Source organism: Leopardus geoffroyi, chromosome B4 (assembly GCF_018350155.1).
Source record: "Leopardus geoffroyi isolate Oge1 chromosome B4, O.geoffroyi_Oge1_pat1.0, whole genome shotgun sequence".
NCBI lineage: Eukaryota > Metazoa > Chordata > Mammalia > Carnivora > Felidae > Leopardus > Leopardus geoffroyi.
The window spans coordinates 136,130,162-136,136,977 of NC_059341.1; positions in this window are offsets into that span (position 1 = coordinate 136,130,162).

Below are 6,816 nucleotides of genomic sequence, written 5' to 3' on the forward strand. Positions count from 1 at the left end.
CGCCTGGGTGGCTCAGTAGGTTGAGTGTCGGACTTCGGCTCGGGTCATGATCTCACGGTCCGTGAGTTCTAGCCCCGCGTTGGGCTCTGTGCTGACAGCTCGGAGCCTGGAGGCTGCTTCGGATTCTGTGTCTCCCTCTCTCTCTCTGAGCCTCCCCCATTCATGCTCTGTCTCTCTGTGTCTCAAAAATAAAGAAACGTTAAAAAAAATAAGATAAAGGTACTCTGAAGTGAAAGATGAGGTGGCCATGGAAAGAAGGGGAAAATGATGGTACAGAGTCTAAGGAGAGGCAGGAGACCAAGGCATGTCAAGAACCGCAAGGAAGGATCAACACTGGTGAGAAAAAGAATGTCCCTTTCTCTAAGGATGGAAATAGATGCCATTACAGGGGAAGCGGTCATGCTTTCAGAGTCAAAACTAAGGCGTGTGGTCTAAAAAATGCACGTACGCTTTCAGAGACAAACCCAACAGTAGTTCACCAATGCTTCCCAAATTTTAACATGCATGCAAATCACTTCAGCGTCTTGTTAAAGGGCAGATTCTGATTGAGTGGGTCTGCGAGTCTGCATTTCCAGCAAGCTTCCAGATGAGACAGATACTGTTTATCTGTGTACCACAACCAGAGGAGTAAGCACCGTCCAGTCTGGGAGCAGCTGGCCACATGTGGCTTTTAAGCTTTAAAAGGTGGCAAGTCTAGGGGCACCTGGGTGGATCAGTTGGTTGAGCGTCTGACTCTTGATCTTAGCTCAGGTCATGATCCCAGGATCGTGGGATTGAGCCCTGTGTTGGGCTCTGTGCTGAGTGCGAGCCTGCTTAAGATTCTCTCTCTCTCCCTCTGCCCCCTCCCCCCTCCCCCCTAAAATAAAAAGTAAAATAAAATGTGGCAAGTATGAATTGAGCTGTCTTAAGGGTAGTAGGTATAAAACACTCACCAGATTTTGAAGACTTAATATGAAAAGAAGAATGTAAAACATCTCAATAATGTATATATACTATATATAGATTTTATTTTTGTTTTGTTTCTATATTTTATTATGGAAAATTTCAAACATATACAGTAGCACAGAGGAGTACAACAAGTCCCCATGTACCCATCTTATGGGTTGAAATGTGTCCCCCCAAAAAAGATATGGTGGAGTCCTAGTCTTTGCTACCTGTGAACATGACCTTATTTGGAAACAGGGTCTTTATAAAGACAATGAAGTTAAAAGGAGGTCATTAATCCAATATGACAGGTGCCCTTATAAAAGAGGGAAATTTGGGACACCTGGGTGGCTCAGTCAGGTAAGTGTCTGACTCTTGGTTTCAGCTCAGGTCATGATCTCACAGTTCATGAGATCGAGCTTTATATCCAGCTCAGTGCTGACAGCGCATAGCCTGCTTAGGATTCTCTCTCTCTCCCTTCTCTCTCTCTCTCTCTCTCTCTCTCTCTCTCTGCCCCTCCTCTGCTCACGTGTGCATCTCTCTCTCAAAACAAATCAGACATTAAAAAAAAAAAAAAAGAGTGGGCTGCCTAGGTGGCTCAGTGGGTTAAGCATCTGACTTCGGTTCTGGTCACGATCTCACTGTTTGTGAGTTCGAGCCCCACGTTGGGCTCTGTGCTGACAGCTCAGAGCCTGGAAGCCTGCTTTGGATTCTGTGTCTCCCTTGCTGTCTGCTCCTCCCCCGCTCACATTCTGTCTCTCTGTCCCTCTCTCTCAAAAAATAAATAAACATTAAAAAAATTTTTTTTGAAAGAGGGAAATTTGAACACAGAGGCAGACATACACGGAGTACAGACAACACGAAGCCCCAGAAAACACTGTGTGTAGATGAAGGCAGAGATTGGAGTGATACATCTACAAGCCAACAAATGCCAAAGATTGCCAACAAACCATCAGAAGCTGGGATAGAGGCATGCCCAGATTCTCCCTCACAGACTTCGGAAAAGAACCAACCCCGCTGACATCTTGATCTTGGACATCCACCCTCTAGAACTGCCCAGCAAGAAATTTCTGTCGTTTGAAGTCCCCGGTTGTGGTTCTTTGTTCCAGGCAAACTCATACAGCCCATCACCAAACTTCATCTCCAACCATACCCACTTCTCAGATGATTTAAAAAGGAAAAGTAAGGAAGAGGAGACATTCCAAATAGAAAGCCATCCCAGGCCAATGTCTCTGCTGGGGTGAGCATGGGTGCCACAGTGGCCCTAGGACCCCTGGGGAAGATGGTGCAGAAGAACTAGAACGGTTCAGTTGTCTTACTAATGGCCAGTCGGGTTTGGACAAGCCTTTCCTTGACGGAGTGTGGTCCTCTCCACTGCAGGGGCCAGAATGAGCCTTATTAACTTCCCCTGAGCTTTCACACTCACTCCAGACCGTGGCCAGATCCTTGAAGGTACCCAATTACCACATGAGCACAAGAAGTAAAGGCACCTCTTTTGCTCCTCCAACCCAATCTTGAAATAAGCCCTAATCCGTTTAAACTGGGATAGAATCAACAGAGTACGGTAGAGAGTACAGAAGAGGTGACCTCATTTCAAGGTTTTGTTTTGCTTTTTCCGACCCTTCTCTTTCCTCTTCTACCCTTTTCGATTTAAAGTTTTATAGCACGTTTCTTCCAAATACTCTCAGGTGGCTACGTCCCCGGCCCCATCCTTGAGACTGAGCCCCTGGAAACCACAGCCTGGCCTCATTGCCTCCCCACCTCACCTCCCATTCACTTTTCAATTCTCCATGCCAGCATTCTGACGCCATCTTGCCACTGAAACGGGTGACCTTTTAGCCTCGCGCTCACATGGACGTGGTTCCGTCTTCCATTTTTGTTGTTCTCCCTGCGGCTCTTGACGCTGTTGACCGCTCCCTTCTCGACAGGTTCTCCTCTTTTCGGTTTCCCATGGACCACGCACGGCTGCTTCTCTTGCCACGGGTCTGCCCACGCTGCCTCAATTTCCCTTTGTCTGTCCAGGAAATCCCAAGGCTCCCCAGGATCTCCGGGACCTTTTCCCTTCTCGCGTGACACGCCCTCCCAGCAGACTCCGTTCAACTCCATGGCGTCATTTGCCGCCTGGATGCCCACAGTTCCAATTCTATATCTCCGTCCTTAAGAGCACTAAACATTGTCTTTTTATTACATGTCATATATAGAAGAGTGTAGAAGACACCTACGACATTATAAAGACTTGCAAAAATAATAAGGCAAACACCCAAATAACCACCACATGGGTTAAGATGAAATACTGCCATCATCTTAGAAGGAGTCTGTGTGTGTCTTCCTGATCACATTCCCAAGAGTAAGAATTAATAGGTTCCAGGGATTAGGACGTGCACATCTTTTGGAGGCTTTTTCCTACCTACTGCAATGTATTTTTAGCTTTGTCCTGTTTCTGAACCTCTTTTTTTTTTTTTTTTTTTTAAGATTCAATTGATTCATTTTTTTTTTGAGTAAACTATCCACCCAACGTGGGGCTCGAACTTACGACCGCAATCAAGAGTCTCGTGCTCTACTGACCCGACCTTCTTATAAAGTGCTTTGCCCTGTCATTCTCTTTCGCTTCTTTCGCTCAACATTATCTTTGTAACAGCATCTATGCTGGCGTGTAGAGCGTTCCTTCTTTTGTCGTTGTTGTATTCAAGTCCATCAAATCCATATACTACAACCTGCTTAGCCACGTCTTCGTTGACGGCACTTAGATCCTTTCAGCTCTTGGCTTTCGCAAGCAATACTATGTACACGTATCATCCTGATGCACACGTGCACCGGTTTCTTCAGGTTCTACACCTACGCATGGAACCGCTGGGTCACAGCGGTATCAACCTTCAACTTCAACAGTTGAAGCCAAACTGTTTCTCAGGGGGCCTCAAGTTAGACCTCCCACCAGCGGTTTCAACCGCTCTGTACCTTACCCAGTGCTTGATGTCGTCAGACTTTTTCTCTTTCGCCCATCTGGCAGGTACGTAAAGGTATCAGCCGGTGTCTAAGTAAGTGAGCAGGGGTTTTTCAACAGGAAGAATTTAACAGTGGAAATGAAATAAGGGCTCAGGGCAACATTGGCACGGAAGGGAGAGCACACTAAGAAAGACTGCAGGACTCGTAATCGCAGGAGGTCAACACAGTTCCTGGGCTACAGCAACAAAAGGGAGGAAGACTGATACATCCTCTGACACAAGCTGCTGGGGAAGGGGGCTCCCCAGAGCACCTCTTTGTAGCCTGCGGCTCAATGAATTTTACCTTGAGCCTCCTAGCCATTTCTTCTGTTGTCCTCATCTTGAGGGCACACACCAGTACCCACCAGTCACCCAGGGTCAGAATCCTGGCAGTCACCCTCCTCTTCCAGACTCGCCCTTCCTCTTCAGTGCCTCTTCTCCTTCCTGTCACGTAACCCTGCCCGACACCAGACACGCTTCTCTAGTCTAGCTCCCAGCACGTGATCTTTTTTTTTTTTTTTTTAATTTTTTTTTTTTCAACGTTTATTTATTTTTGGGACAGAGAGAGACAGAGCATGAACGGGGGAGGGGCAGAGAGAGAGGGAGACACAGAATCGGAAACAGGCTCCAGGCTCTGAGCCACCAGCCCAGAGCCCGACGCGGGGCTCGAACTCCCGGACCGCGAGATCGTGACCTGGCTGAAGTCGGACGCTTAACCGACTGCGCCACCCAGGCGCCCCCCCCCCCCCAGCACGTGATCTTATGCAAACTGCCTGCTCAGGAAATGTTTCGTTAATGAATCTGGAAACAAACATAAGGGTGTGGGGACAAGATGAACCCTAAGATCCCCCTCGAGTGGCAGGGTACCTGGCTGGCTCAGTCAGTTCAGCATGCCATTGTTGACCTCAGGGTTGTAAGTTCAAGCCCCACACTGGGTGTAGAGATTACTTAAAAATAAAATCTTAAAAAAAAAAAAAAAAAAAAAAAGGGAGGGAGAGAGAAAGTGGCTTCCCTTTCTAACCCGAGGCAACAGGAGGACAGGGTGGCTGGGCTGACAGCGTGGCTGTACCAGCTGCTGAACTCCTGAAATGTGCTCATACCTGATGGTACAGGGTCTCTCCACGCTCCTCCCAGGGACTCCCTGCGGACCTCCCTGGCAACAAGGGGCTAGAACCCTCTAGTCTGGTAGGTGGTTGCACGTTTTTTCGTTGTGTTTGTTGTTGTTGTTGTTATTGTTGTTGTTGTTGTTGTTTTGATGCTTGTTTATTTCTTTTGAGAGAGACAGAGCGAGCCAGCAGGGGAGGTATGGAGAGACAGAGAACCCCAAGCAGGCTCCACGCTGTCAGCACAGAGCCCCACATGGGGCTCAAACCCACAAACGGTGAGACCACAACCCAAGCCGAAATCAACAGTTGGACGCTTAAGTGACTGAGCCACCCAGGCACCCCACATTTTGACTATCACTCCAGAACGGTGAGTTTGCAGGGGGAGAGGGTTTCACTGAGTCAATATCTGTTGGTTTGAGTGAACCCTATTTTGTGACTTTTTAAAAAAATTTTTTTAATGTTTTTATTAATTTATTTTTGAGACAGAGAGAGACAAAGCATGAGCAAGGGAGGGACAGAGAGAGACGGAGACACAGAATCCAAAGCAGGCTCCAGGCTCTGAGCTGACAGCACAGAGCCCGACGTGGGGCTTGAACCCACAAGTGGTGAGACCATGACCTGAGCTGAAGTCAGACGCTCAACCGACTGAGCCACCCAGGCACCCCTCTATTTTGTGACTTTTTTTTTTTTTTCAACGTTTATTTATTTTTGGGACAGAGAGAGACAGAGCATGAACGGGGGAGGGGCAGAGAGAGAGGGAGACACAGAATCGGAAACAGGCTCCAGGCTCCGAGCCATCAGCCCAGAGCCCGACGTGGGGCTCGAACTCCCAGACCGCGAGATCGTGACCTGGCTGAAGTCGGACGCTTAACCGACTGCGCCACCCAGGCGCCCCTATTTTGTGACTTTTAAGCCCTAAATGAAATCAACTGAAAACCCACTGTCTCTGGACCAAAGAAGAGAAAAAGGAGAAGCTGTGGGTATTCTCAGGACGGGCTATTTGCTTTGCTTTGTTTGTTTGTTTGTTTGTTTGTTTAAAAGAGATATGGAGTCATCTCCCTCTCCCATATCAGTCCCTTTAGGGCTCTAAGGAAACAGGTCAGGGAAGGGCATGAAGGGAAGGGGCGGAGGGAACAGCTGACCTCGCAAAGGACACTTCAGCCACCGTGCCTGGTGAGGCCTACTGGCACAGGGCGGGCCAGCAGTCAGTTTAGCCTGCGGACAGTGGAGCTTGGAGAGCTCTTATGACTACAGACAGGGGCGTCAAAGCCTGAGTCACCAGCTCCAGGACTGCACGCCAGGACTTCGTGCCGGCAAAGAGTTTTTAACAGCTCCCGACTGCCAAGCTTCCCTGGAGGATGGCGCTCACTCTGAAGCCACTTGCACCAGGACGAGGCACACCACAGTGACCCGGCCTTTCTGCCCATCCCCGCTGGCAAGCATTGAAGCCCCCTCTGCACCCTCGGGCGGCTGAGATGCCCAGCTCACCGGCCCCTCCGCCATGGTAGGCTGGGCTACTACCCGGTCACCGTTTCAGTGCTCTGGCCGCACCCAGTCCCCTAACTCACCAGCAGCATTCCTGAATCTGTGCCCCAACCAAGGAGGGTCTGCTCCGTCCTGAAGCCTCAGGGGTGTACTGCGCTCACTGGCTCCCTCGCGTCCAGCGTGCAGGGCATTTGCCTGGAGCCCAGTCCAGTCTAGCGGTGGGGCGGGGGACAAGGGGGACTGTGTGGAGGCTGAGTCAATGCAGGTCACCCTTTGTCAGGGCCCCTGTGACCAGGTGTACATTTGTGTAGAAGAGTGAC